Consider the following 15,425-nt stretch of genomic DNA (forward strand, 5'->3'; position numbering starts at 1 on the left):
AACTATTAAAATACTGCGTTATAGAGGTATAAATGTAGACCCATTTAAAAAAAAGAAGTCTGGTGATACAAAATGGAATACTGCAAGAAAAAATAACATTATGAGAGGTTGAAAACATGAAAACATGAGCAGTGTTGAGCAGGAAGTTATTTGCACCAAGGATAATTCTAGAAGGAAAAAAAAAGCACTAAAAGAAAAGAGAACCTGAGAAAATGCATAACTTTCAATGTATGCAAATGAATCAGAATGATGAGTTTCTTACAGTCCTTCAGGTGGGGAGGTATTTGACTTAAGTAGCAGGGAGAATTTACAAAAAGACAAAAATGGGATATCTTATAGATCTTACACACACATGTAAGAGATTGAACATTATTATATTATTAAATTATTCTGGGGTGAGTCACCAAATATTTTTGGAAATAGGATGCTTCAGAAATACAGCTGTGGTGGCAATGTAGAAGGATTGGGAAATTTAAACACTTACCAGTTAAGATCAGTGTCTACACTGAGGTACTAAAGACTTGTGTAGAATAAGGAGAGTAATGTCTGCTAAAAGAGACACATTCTCAAAGTTCAATGGCTTGACAGAAAGTGTACTTCTTGCTTACTCAAATTCCATGTTCATAGGTCAAGAAGTAGCCTTCCATATCATAATTTGGGGATATTTTGTATCTATATTCATCAAGACTATTTGCCTATAATTTTTTTTCTTATTCTGTTCTTGTCTCGTTTTGGTAGCAGAGTAATGCTGGACTCACAAAATGAGTTTGGAAGTGTTCCGTTCTCTTCCATTTTTTGGAAGATTTTGAGAAGAATTGGTATTAACTCTTCTTTGAATGTTTGGTAAAATGAACTAGTCAAACCATCTGGTCCCTGGATTTTCTTTGTTATGAGATTTTTAGATTTTGGTTACCGATTCAATCTTCTTATTATCGGTCTATACAGATTTTTTGCTTCTCAATTATTCATTCTTGGCATGTTGTGTGTTTCTAGGATGGCCACCATTTGTTCTCTTTTCACACTAGCTCTCTGGCTGTGGTGCTGTGCTGGCCCAGGGGAGGAGCAGTGTGATTAAAATGACAGTGCTGCCCCCACTCTGATGCTGTGGTCCTTCTTGGTCTCTGTGGTCCAAGGGGTTCTTCAGCTTCAGTTCTGGGTTCTGGGATTTTTACAGTGTTGTCTTGTCTATGGAATATTGTTATTTCGTCTTCCTATGTGATGGACTAAAGTTGAGATTGACCTAAGTTACCATCTTGATGATGTTACCGCCTACTACTTATTTAAAAAACATTACACTACAACAAAATCACCCGAGTTTCTTTGTAACTTAAGATTTTGATTTCATTAATTTATTTGAGAATCTGCTAATAAGGGAAAAAAGTCTCTCACAAATTGAGAAATCAGAAAATCTGTCCCACCAGAAGATCTTTTCCCACCTATAATGGGAATAATAAGAAAATAGTTAATTTTAGAATCTAGATATAGGCTTATTTTTTTATAAGGAGAAAAGATTTGCTGGAAGAAAAGCTTAGTAACATTCTTATTTTACAGAAAAGAAAGAAGTACAATTGTTAAGAAAAGATAAACCAGGGTTTGCAAACACACACACACACACATACAAAATGATGCCAAATGAAGATGAGAAGTCAAGTAAATTTAGGAATGAAGATAAAACATAGGATTTGATAATTAATAAATAATTGATGGCCATTGAGACAAAATGTCTTTCAGAACAGTGTTCTTAGACATCAGGTAGGGTTTTGAGGGGATGGGAGGAAGAAATTAAAGGTGGTGATGCCAGTTTTCAATGACGTTGGTTTTCATTCAGATTGTATATTGCTTCTCCTGCTGCCACTGTGTATATGAGTTGGCCCTGTCTCCAAACCTAATTTATTACCATTGTGGATCACTGTAGCCTTCTCCTGTCTCTAATCTGTACCTTCTCACTCCAACAGTGATAAACACAGCTCCTACCATCTATCATCCATTTGTTTAATCATTCATGTTCAACATAGATGTATAGTAGTATTGAACCAGTCAACATGTACGCCTTTGGGAACTAACTTCATCAAGACCAGCATAGCCATTCCTTTGCCTTTAGTCTTTCAGACTCCACTCATTTCTAAAGTCACTTAGGTCAGTGCCTTTTCTGTCTACCCTCTTTGGTGAGGTGATTCATACATTTGTAATACAGTTAGATTGTTTTGTCATGGTGTACATTCCATCCTGGAATTACACTAAACTCCTGTGTGTGTATGTATATGTGTGTGTGTATGGGTGTGTTTTAACTTCATATATTAAGTTTCACTCACTGCAGTGGAAAGTTCTATGAATTTTTAAAATTCCATTATTGATGAACTTTATTGTATTAATAAAATAACTTACACCATGTGCTAAGGAGTGAGAATTAACTCGAATAGAGATCGGGTTGGAGATTTTGTTTTGTTTTGTTTGTTTTTGTTTTCCAATTAACTTTTTATTTCAAGATAATTATAGATTCTCATGCAGTTGTAAGATATAACACATAGTGATCCCATTTACCTTATTCCCACAAAGATAACATCTTGCAGAATGATAGTACAATATCAGGGGTTGGAGATTTGGAGTCAGTTTTCAGTTTGAAGTAGCCACTATGTGGATAAGGAAAAGATTAATAAAGGAAGCTCAAAAATTTGCAGAGTTGCTGAGGGCTCATGAAAAGCAGCAATCATAATGCATAAAGGATATAATTACCGAGAATGTAAGTTTTTTCTCCAGCAGCACTTCCCAGCTGAGGAAAAAGAGAAGCAGTTGGATTGGTCAACAGTTGGGCACTGCCAAGGAGGGGTCAGCAGTAGAAGGTAAAGGGAAGTAAATAAATGTAAAGTAATAGGGATGAAGTCACTGAGATGACTAACCATAAGATCAGTCCAGGATGGCCTGGAAGGGAAAGAAAGCCAGAAAGGTTTTATGTTCTAATAGAATAAAAAGAGTTCAAGCGATGGAGGTCAAAGATGAGAGTAAGAGCATGTATGGCTGAGTGAAAGTTGAAAATACGACAAACTGGCTAGGTAAAGGGTAATTTCAGAAGTCAGGAACATGATCCATTAAGATATACATTCAACCCACTAAATGTATTAAGAAGGAAAAGGCATATGTTACCTAATGGTGAGAAAAACAGAACATCCTACCCTTGATAACACTTGTGTTTGGGAAACATAAACTTGATTTATCATTCATTTTATTTTCATTGTCACAAAATGTTAAGCTAAAAAGCTGTAAATCAGCATCCTGAGTAGATTTGTTAGCGACCATGCAGTTAACTAAACCTAAGCCAAATGTACTTTATAAAAATAAGCAGGGGTTGAAATTCATATTTAAACCTGGATATTATTTGATGCATAATTTATGGTCACATGTAAATCCTCTGGGCTTTAAATTTAGACAGAGCCTTAAGTATGCCAGTCATATATATGTGGATGTTTCAAATCTCAAGTCTTACAAATTGTTACCCTTTGATTCCTTGAATTCTGCTGAGAAGCGTAAAGAATGTTGCAAAGTACACATACTAAATTTGAGGGAAAAATATCAACTAAATGTTTTCTAACCTTAAAATAATCTTAATATTACTTATTAGAGGGAAAAAATATGGTAATAAGTAAATTGTTCCTAGAATCTCAAACTGAAGCATAAAGGAAGCCACTGAAAACAAACTTCTTCCAAAAACTTTTATCTATCAAATGCCCTACTAAGCTCATTAAAAAATGTGTAGCATCTCTATTTGTGATTACAGTTGCAGTTATGCTTTATTATGTATGAAATTCTATTTATTTATTCATGTTAATTTAAGCCCCTTGAATCAATTATTTTTAAAAAATGACTTCTTTGAATTTTAATAATACACACCAGACACAATTTTATTTTTGGAGAGTGTGAATAATGATCAATTGTAATAATTAAAAATGAAACCTTCTCATTTTTTTTTTTACTTGGATATATGTGAAACCAAGGCACCTTGAACATCAGTGCATGGCGGTATGCATTATGTTTTAAACAGCATTTTTAAATAGGGCTTACTCACTTTAAAGTTTTTGGGCATTGCAATTCTTACCTTTGAAATTACCAAGGAAATCTGAAATTGTGACTGCAACCTAAAGCTATTGGCAGAATTCTCCTCATACACTTCTATAAAATCAAAACTTTCCCACATGGATCATAAACCATCCTCAGTCTAAATATGGACTTTAATTGATTGTCTTGTACTTTCAGATTCCAGATTAGTTTGCAAGTATGGTAATCATGTTGGCTGACAAGATTACAATTTATAAAGTGTTTACCAACTGAAACCCATTAGTGTTTTTTTTATGCAAGCATGCTGTGATGTTAATGATATAAGAGATTAAATCATCAATGTTACCAGGAGGGAGAGGTTCTATTTATACTATTCTCATAGGTTAAACAAGAATGAAAGATTCTCTGTCACAATGTATGTCACTGAACTTCAGATACTTGGTTCAAGACCAACATTTTCAGAGAGGGAGAAATAATATTAACATAGAGCACGAAACGACTACAACCAATAGCACAAGGAGACAAAGAGTTGTATGATAATGTCATATGTGGGGTGAGGTTGTTTCCTGGTGTTTTATTTAAACTGTTTAAGTTGTATTATTAGCTAAGAATTCCACAGAACTTTCCCTTAATTTGAAAATGAAGTATTGCCATATAAGAAATATGTGGCTTAAGGAGAGATGAATAGATGGCGCACAAGGGATTTTTAGGGTGATGAAATTATTCTGTATGATACTATAGTGGTGGCTACATGTCATTATGCATTTGTCAAAGCCCACAGAATATACAACATCAAGAGTGAACCCTAATGTAAACTATGGACTTTGGTTGATAATGTGCCCATGTTGGTTAATTGATTGCACCAAATATGCCACACTGACGAGGGATGTTGAGGGTAGGGGAGTATGTGTGTGTGGGTGGGGAGGGCTATGTGGGAACTCTGTATTTTCTGCTCAATTCTTCTGTAAACCTGAAACTACTCTAAAAAATTGTCTGTTAAAAATAAATAAATAAATAAACTGAAAGGAAATCTAAAAAGAAATATGTGGCTTAAAAGACTTTTAATTAAGGAAATTTGAACAGAAATTCCATGAAAGACTTGTGAGAGTTGTGCTTCCACTATTCAGGAAGCGGTTTTGAAGACTAGGTTTCAGGATTGCAGCCATCAACAAGAAATGTGTTTAGGAATGTGGTAAGTGCTCTTTACAAATCTGTTAGACCTGCAAACTTGCTCACTTGAATGACTGAAGAAAGCTTTGAACAGATCATTTAAACCTTGAAAATTATAGATATAGGAGAAACCAGTCGACTCAGAGTTGAACTTTCGGGGACCTTTGATGCTTTGGGAGTTTGCAGAGTCAACTTGGTGGCTTAATACTGTGTATCTAGGAAATGCTGGTCCAGAAAATAAGGTCAATGGTAAAGTAACTTGTCACTTAACAATGATTGCCTTTTAATATGTATATAGAATATATAAAACTCTTAAATAAAAAATTGTATTGTATCAGGAATTAAAACAGATTTCCTAGTAGCATCCATAACAGTAAAATCTCAATTTACTGAAACCACTATTTCCAGAAACTGAATTTTATGAGATTTCTTAGCATTCAGCTTTAGGATAGTCATGCAGATCAAAAGGAAATAGGATTAGTTCAAAAACTGTTTAGTGTTTCTGTCTTCAAACACATTTAGCCCTGTGATCAAATCTATATGTACACTGCTATGTAATGAAGGCAGCTGCTCAAAATAAACACTATCCCTTCTCCTAACATTAAAAAAGAGAAAATTGAAATCTATCATACGTGTGTCATAAATTTGATGTGAAAGCAAAAAAAAAAAATGCAAAATCTCAAATATTTATGCACCTACTGTATGCAATACAGTGTGCTAAATATTCTGAGGAGCCCACAACTGGACAAAACACAGGTACTTTTCTTAAGAAACTTAGAGATAGCACACTATAGCTGACTATACTTCAATAAAAAAAATAAAGAAATAAAAAAAATTTAGAGGTAAGATAGGAGGGAAAAAAAGATATGTTAATAATTAAAACTTAAGGTCAAAATTGATAGTGTCATAAATAGCAAAGATAAACTAGTATCAAATTTCTGAGCTGAAAATATTACTTTTGTAGAGGGTGAAGGGAGGATTCATATGCCAAGTCTCACTTACTACAACTTTAAATAAGTATTATTTGGATATATGATGATCAGAAGAATGTATCCTGGAAAAAGGGAATAATGAGGAAAAAGACATTTTAAAAAGTGGTGCATAATATGGCAATACATTACTATTGGTTAAATTAGGTCATTGTTGAACTGGATAGATCAGGATTCCAGTATCCCTTCTCACATTCACCAGCTGTGTAATCTTGCATTATTTATTTACACTCCTCATCTGCAAAATAGAAATAATAATAGCATTTTTATTAAGGTTTATTTTGAATAAAATGCATATAAAGTTACTGATACATATTATTATTGTGTTATTATGTTCATTTTTTATTATGAGGTTAAGATAATGTTATAGTTATATCAATGTTGAAGTATTCATCTTGATAAAATGTAGAATAATCATTTTTTTTATAAATTGATGTACTCATGTCTAATATGGAAGTTAGATAAGTAACTGGTATTATTATCAAAGTTTTAAATTTTAACATGTATCTTTAACGATAACTAATATTTATGGGTAACACTGTGTATCACAATATATTTGCTGAATTAACTTTTACTATAACCCTATCAGGTAGGTACCAATATATCCCTTTTACAGATGAGAATAAGAAAGTGAGTTCATGCTTCTAGATCCACTGAAGAATATGATACATAATCCTAAGAACAAGGTACATAAAATTTACCTACCTTTACTATGCAAAAGAAAATCCCTAGGAAGATACAGAATTAGTAGGTGTCATGTAGACTTATTACTCATACCATTTAAAAGAGTGTTATGTAAGTACATTTACTTCATGAATTCTGCAGATATTTGCTCTTATTTCTATGCAAAAAACATTGTTCTAGGTACTGTAGAGAATGCAATAATTAAGTTTCTTCAATCCAGTTAGGAAGTCATATTTTCACGTTTACTATACAAAATCACAATAGGTATGTAGGTGAAGTGTTAAGTGAGCAAAAGTAAGAGAAATATGGGGCTCAGATCAAGACGGCAGAGTAGGAGGACGTGGAATTTACTTCTCCCCACAAAAACATAAAAAATACATTTACATGTGGAAAAATTCTCACTGAAGACTAACTAGAGACTAGCAAAAAACTCCTATAAAATCAAGGTTGTATGAAAGTTCCACAGAGAACCAGGTAGGAAGGGAAGAGAAGCAATCACATCAGGACCAGTGCCCCTGGGAGGGAATACAGAGAAAACGAGATTACATGGGTGGAGGTCCTCCCTAGGGAGTAAGCAGTTAGAGCCACATATTGGGCGACCAACCCTGGGATCTGACACAGGTAAGACAAGCCCTCTTGGCTGGGTGACGGGCTGTTGGGACTAATAGAAGGGCTATGAGAATCCTGGACTCCCATAGTGAAGAGCATGCACACACTTGCTCCTGAAGCAAGGAGGAGGGGGCAGATTGAAAACTGCATGAATGGCTGGTCAGTTTCTTTTGACCACTCAAAGGTACTCCCCAGCCTAACCTTGCAACCGCCCTAGTTTTGCTGCTTCATGATGCAATTTCATGCTGAGGTCAGTGCTGCCATGGCCAAGGAGAGAGCTTGTATATTAGACACAGAGGGGCTCAGACATGAAGCTGCTTATTAGAAGGGAGAGGGCAGCCATTACTGGTAAGTACTTACAAAGGCAGTGCTTCAGAAGCAGTCTAATTTCTGTCTATGATCAGAAAACCACAGCCTACTCCCCCACCCACACCAAAAGCCCTCACGGGTTCTGTCTACCCTGCAGTGCAGCTCCAAACAAGAGCAAAGGTGGCAGAGGCCAAGGGGAGAGCTCAGCTGTGGGAGGGAAAGGAGACTCAGACCCAAAGCAGCATCTGAGCAGGGCAAGGGTGCTCATTAATGGAGTTTACACAAGCAGTGCCTAGAAGCAGTCTGGGTCTCTGACCCTGGCAGACACCACAGCCCATGCCTTAGCCCACACCGAGTACACACAACAGCCTCTCTTTCTCCAACACTGCTTCCCTCTGAGCCAGGGGTGCTGGTACTGGCAAGTGTAGGAACATACACTTAATGGGAGCCAACTTGAGAACTGAACCCGAAGGCTTCTTCCCCATCAACCTGGGACACATCCCCACCCTGAACAGGGCAGTGATGGCCGCTGAGCAGACGGGATGCCCTGGCTCACACCTAGCTCTGGTGTGTTGGCAGCTGTTGCCTTGGCAGGAGGTGGAGCTGAAGATGGAGGGATGACATGACTTGCGCTCACATCAGATCCAGCTTGCCCACCAAAGCCACTGGGTGCACGCAGACTATATACAGGTACTCCCACATAAGGACACCATTTCAAGAGCACAATAGGTAACTGTTTCACCTAATGCCATAGAGACAGATAAGGTAAGGAAAATAAGAAGGCAGAGGAATTTGTCTCATTTGAAAAAGCAAGAGAAAATCCCTGAAAAAACAACTAATTAAACAGATATAAACAATTTACCAGGTAAAGAATTCAAAGCATTAATAATAAGAATGATAATTGGGAAAAAAAAAGAATCAGTGAACACGGTGATAATTTTAACAAGGAACAAGAAAATATATATAAAAAAAATCAGAAATGAAGAATACAATAACTGGAAGAAAAAACACTAAAAAGATTAACAGCAGACTAGGTGATATACAAGAAGCATAAGTGATCTGGACCATAGGAAAAATGGAAATCACTCAATTAGAACAGCAAAAAGAAAAGTGCATTAAGAATGAAAACAGTTTAAGAGAGCTCTTGAACAACATCAAGCATACCAACATTTGCATTGTAGGGGTCCCAGAAGGAGAAGAGAGAGGGAATCAAAATGTATTTGATGAAATTATGACTAAAAACATCCCAAACCTGAAGAAAAAGATAAATATCCAGATACAGGAAGCACAGAGGGTCCCAAACAAAATGAGCCTAAACAGAGCCACACCAAGATATATCATGATAAAAATAGCAAAATTTAAAGAAGGAATTCTAAAGGCATCTAGAGTAAAACAAAGAGTCATATACAAGGGAACTCCTATAAGGCTGTCAGCTGACTTTTCTGCAGAAACTTTGCAGGCCAGAAGGAAATGTCATAATATTTTCAAAGTGCTGAAAGGGAAAAACCTGCATCCTAGGATTCTCTATCCAGCAAGATTATCATTTAGAATAGATGGAGAGATAAAGTATTACTCAGACAAGCAAAAGCTAAAAAGGTTTATCAATACTAAACCTACTCTAAAAGAAATGTTAAATGGTTTTCTCCATGTGGAAAAGAAAATAGATTCTTTCAAGAAGAAAGTATTTATAAGAAAAAGAAAAATCCAAGGAAAATACATAATAAAGGCTGAAGATCAACCACTTAGGCTAGTAAGAAAATTGAAAGAAAAATTATAAAATCAACTATAACTACAATAATCAGTAAAAGTGTAAACTATGACATTAAAAACATGAAACATGAAGAGAAGTAATAAAAGTAGATCTTTTAGAATGTGCTTGGACATAAAGGACTACCTGTTTCAAACAGTACATATAGTTATAGGTCAACATATATTAGCACCATGGTAAACACAAATTTAAAAATAGATATGCCAAAACTAGAGTGTCCTCAAAAAAAATAAATAAATAAAAATAGAACTACTATATGATCCAGCAATTCCACTGCTGGATATATATTCAAAGAAAACAAAAACACTAATTCAAAAAGATACATGTACCTCAATGTTCATAGCAGTAATATTTACAATAGCCAAGATATGGAAGCAACATAAGTGTTCATCTAGTGATGAATATATATATATATATTCATATACATATATATGTGTGTATATATATATATATATACATATACATATATATATATTTATAAAAAAAATGGATACTACTCAGTCATAAAAAAAAAAAATGAAATTCTTCCATTTGCACCAACATGGATGGACCTAGAGAGTATTATGCTTAAATAAGTCAGACAGAGAAATACAAATACTGTTATCACTCATATGTGGAATTTAAAAAATAAAAAATGAATGTATATAACAGAAACAGACTCATGGATATAGAAAACAAACTAGTGGTTACCAGTGGGGAGAGGGAAAGGGGGAGGAGCAAGATAGAGGTATGAAATTAAGAGATACAAACTACTATGTATAAAATAAATAAGCAGCAAGGATATATTTTACAGAACAGGGAAAAATAGCCATTGTTTTGTAGCAAATTTAAATGGGATATAACATATAAAAGTATTGAATCACTGTGTTGTACAAACTAAAGTAATACTGTAAATCATCATCAATACTGTAAATCAAGTCATACTTCAATAAAAAATAGAAACTCAACCTGGAAAACATAAATCAAATATAAATTGCTATAGCCTGAATGTCTTTTGAAAAAACTATTCTGAGTTAAAGAAGTCAGTCATGAAAGACCACATATTTCATGATTCCATCTGAATGAAATGCTCAGAATTGGCAAATCTATAGAAACAGGATGTACTTTAATTGTTGCCCAGTTCTTTGGGCAGGTGGCATGAAAACTGACTATTAATGAGCATGTTTCTTTTTAGAGTGATAAAAATATTCTGATATTTTCTAGATTGTGGTAACAGTTGCACAATTTTGTGAGTGTATTAAAAATAACATTGAATCATGCACTTAAATGGATGAATTTTATGATGTGTGAGTAATATCTCAATAGAACTTTAAAATAAAATAAAATATCCATGTGAGAAAGCATATTTTAAAAATAAAAACAAATCAATCTCCAGTAATTAGACTTTTTTTCTGAATAACATAGTAATAGAGATAAAATAGCCAAATTACAATGAGAAATGTAAATATATTAAAATAAAAGATTTATGTTATAGTATCCCATAATAATCAGAAAAATAACAGTAATATGAATTCTGCTTTGTGTTAATAATGGAAGATTGAATGAACAAGGACCATATTTGAGTTAGATCTTGCATAACTAGGACTTTGGGAAGAACATCTTAAATGGAATAGAATAAGCACAATTATAGAATAATAATGAAACAGTTACTAAAGACGTAAGGTTAGATATGTTTGTAATTGTTAATAGGGGGATTGTGGAGGATTTTGGAGACCTTGATACATCTGAGATTATTCTCTAGGCAGTCACAATCAAAGAATACGATAACTGTGACACAACTGAATACAGTTTTTTATATTATATCGTGGTAACTCTTGTGGAGTTACAAACGATGGAAAAAGAAGAGGTTGTGAGAGACATCTCATTGTTGTGAGAAACCATTTCACAAATCAAGAAGAGAGATGATGAGGAGCTGGTCCTGGAAATGGCTTTGGGAGTGAAAAAGATGTGATGGTGTCAAGAGAATTTGATGTTGCCTCCAAGTTTAGGAAGTGATGGAGCATTAGAATCTCCATTTGAAAATTTCAAAACCATATAACTTAGAGGAAAATGGTCAAACAAGAAACATAGGAGGTATGACTTGGATGAAGTTGGATGAGGATAATATTATTCACTTCGTTAAGCATTTATGTGTTATAAAGTATGCTCACTGATTTTTATCTGTATAAAATGGAAAAGATGAATGCAAGAAATTGTGAATAAGCTAGGTTGTCTTGTAAAAAAAAAAAAAAAGGAATTAAAGCAAGATCAAGGAAGACCAGTCAGCTTTTGTGGACATATAAAAATCAGATAAGTACCAACACCATTTTGATAAGTGACTAATTGGTGAGAAGTCTCAGCCAGACCTTATTTACTGAAAGATAAAAATTCTATCTATTAATTATGAGATGCCAAGAGAATAAAACAAGTAGTAAGCTCTTGTGAGACACTTGATAACAAAGACTAAATAGAAAATGGAGTGCAAAGGAGAGGACTGAGTGAGAAGTTATAGGTCAAAGACTCTATTTTGTTTAAATTAGGCTCTCAAGAGTATTTTTGAGTCTAGGCTAGACTGCACCTGGTGATAAACTCTCTTAAAAAATAAGGGAACTCAAGACAGAGTAAAATAAAAGCAGCTCCTGACTCTTATTTCCAACTGTTGCTAAGAAGATGGCTGGCTGCACTTAAGGACTCTAGAAAATAATTAACCTGTAAGTAATTGATCATGAATAATGTTAATAATATGCTAATGACAGGTGCCTAGCACAGTTCTCTGTGCATAAAAGGCATCATCTCACATATTCATTAGGAGAACATTAGGAGGTAAATATAGATCAGTGTACTAATGGAACAGTTGTGTAATTACACTCACATCTTCAGCCAGTATTGGAGGATCAGAAATTCAGAAAATAAAAATTTAAAAAAATTAAGGTTAAAGTTTGAGGCTTTATAGCTGTTGACACAGAGCTTAAGGATTAAATCACGATGTTAAATGAGGAAATAATAGTGAGAAGAAAACAGGTATGAAGACGAGCTTTGAGGCATCTTTAACTTTTCTGATGCTTTAAATGTAGACAATAATTAGGTTTTTATTCTTAAATGTAAATGGTCTGTTGGGATGACAAGTTCAGAGTTGTTCATGCACTGCTGATAAAAACTTGGCTTATATAAACATTAGTTTATCCTTCTGAAGTTCTTGGGGAGATGTTATGCCAGCTTCAGCAATTTTCTTGACAACTTCTTGGTTGACACCAAAGTTGGTTAAAAAGTGTGGTCATAGAAAATGAAAGAGACTGAAGAACTTCCAGAAAAGTTCTAGGAGGCTACAAGAGGACCAGCACCCCAAAGTTGATAATCAGTTTCAAACGTTACAAAGAAGTCAAGAAGACTGAGGATTGAAAAACATTTTGGACCTTTCAAGAAGACATCTTCTGTGGTGTGGTGGAAGATGAAGTCAAGTAATAATAGATTGAAGGTGTTACTTGGAATGACCTAGGGAATCATCAGGAATTACAAAAAGAAGTGTGATTACTTGTGGCTTTTTTTAAAATATAAGTTCTTAACAGGATTGATTCTTACCCATCCCTTGACAGGAAGAGTGAAGATGTTATTCACAGATTAAGTTCCTTCTTATGTCAAGACCAAAACAAAAAAAAAAAAAAAAAAAAAAAAAAAAGAGAGAGAGAGAGAGAGAAACTAACATTCTTACCCACATCAAATGCCAGATCTATAATACCTAGCTTAAAACAAGAGTTGTCATCATTCTCTTTGACTAGGAGGAAAACTTACAGGAATGATTACCAAAGAGCCATCCGTCCCTCTGCATCTCTCAAAATATCTTCCCTACCTTACTTTCCCACCCTAAAAGGGAGTGCCTATCTGTATACTTCACATTTGTATTTCAATTATGGGTGGTAATGAAGGAAGTGGAGGTTAAAAGCAATAAAAATACAAAACAATGTCATTCCACAAAACAAAGAAAATAATACTTAAAAGGGGGAGGGAGAATTTTCCAAGTTCAGGAAATGTTACAAAATTCTAAAGTTGTACCAAGGTAGGTATGTATTAGCATTCCGACTGCTATCATACAATTAAGTACCAGATGACTAGGGTACCCAGTTCGGAGGTGAGCAGGCATATATTCCACTTGGCTGACGTTCCAGCTGAGCAAATGTTTCTCTTGGACTGAACACAGGCCTTCATTTATCTTCATTGTGAATCATTTTCCTGGAAGTCGCTGTTGCATAAATGGTGCTTCCCTGACTCTTGATCAGCACAGACTGCCAGAATCAGTAAGTGTGCATATAAGCTCTATCAGCAAGTTTCTTTTCCAGGATATTTCTCTGTCAATGTTCTCTTTCTGGACTGTGAAATGGTCTCTCTGTGAAGATTGCCAGGCAGCATTCTTTGGATTAATCCTGATAATCCTTCAGTAGCGCATCCACTGCTCACAAAACTGTATTCTAGACCTCCCTAGAATCTGGTGGGAGTTCTTCATTCACCCTGAGATCTGACAGCTGGTGTTTCCCCTCAATTCTTCCCACCCAGTTATAGAACCTGGAGAGATGCCAAAGAACTTCTAGAAATATGCAGAAAACAGTTATAAAACTACTACAAAACCTTGTGGACCAGATGGAGATATTTGTATAACCAAAAAAAAAAATTTTTGTTGTGAAAATATCTTGTAAAATATCATTTCCTATAAAATCATGGGAGAAAAACAAAGGCTAAAATGTTGATTGCTCATCTCTGGAATATATTATTAAGGGTAAATGTTCTTTTTCCTTTTTGCAAGCATTGTCTGAAATTTCCTCAATGATCAAGAATTGGACTATAACTCTTAAAAATATCTTAAAAATCAACTTTCCATAGGAAGCTATAATCAGCTCGGTACAATCATGTGAACTACTGATTCATTTGGACCAAGGGATAGGAGATCTGAAAGGAGCTTCAGAGATCATGTCTCAATCTTATTATTTCACAGATGAAGAAAATGAGTTCCCAGGCTGAATGAAATGACTTGTTAACTGTCAATTATTCATATTACTTGAGGTAAATATGTATCTCCCACCATACAGATTGACCTAAAGCTTAGAAATATCTCTGTTCTGATTGAGTCCAAGCCTCAGTTACACTGTAAAAGTGAAATACTGATCTGGAAAGTCCACTAGTCTGAGAATCACTTAAATATTTACCAGAGTGTCTGACATGTAATTGATGTCCCATGCCTAGACTACAGTTGGTGACAAATGGATGAATGACAATAAATGCTGTTCAGAGGGACCACGAGGGATCGTTGTCACAGAATGCACACACTGTATTTGTCCAAGGCAGGCCTTCTTATATTACAGCAAACTGGTAGGGAGGGACGTCAATCTGGAAACCAAGGACTTGGGCTTTCTTTAATCTGCTGCCTGGGATAAATGATGTTATCTCAAAATGGTAAAAATTTAAAAAGAAATAGAAAAAGGAAAAAAAAATCACCAGTCATAAATAAAAGAGACTGCTACCATATAGTAATTATGCCAAGCAAATAAAGCTGTCCTATATTATGCTTTAGCCACATTTGACCCATTTAGAAAAATTAAAGAGGAAAGAAGAGACAGAATGAAGAAATATATTACCCTACAGAGACATTTCTAGCTCTGAATCTAGGTCTAACTCTGTTTCTGCAAAGTTTCCAACATATATTGCCTCTTTCAGCATCTTGGAGGGTGAAAACACATGTTAATACTGATAAATTGGATTTGTGTTGGGATATTTATGTGTGCATACATTAAAAAAAAGATCTGCATGCAGCCCCAGATGGAGGAACAAACAGAGCATGAACTTTAGTTGCTAAGATAACAATGCACACATTACACTGG

The sequence above is a fragment of the Camelus dromedarius genome, chromosome 16 (assembly GCF_036321535.1).
Source record: "Camelus dromedarius isolate mCamDro1 chromosome 16, mCamDro1.pat, whole genome shotgun sequence".
NCBI classification, from domain to species: Eukaryota; Metazoa; Chordata; class Mammalia; order Artiodactyla; family Camelidae; genus Camelus; species Camelus dromedarius.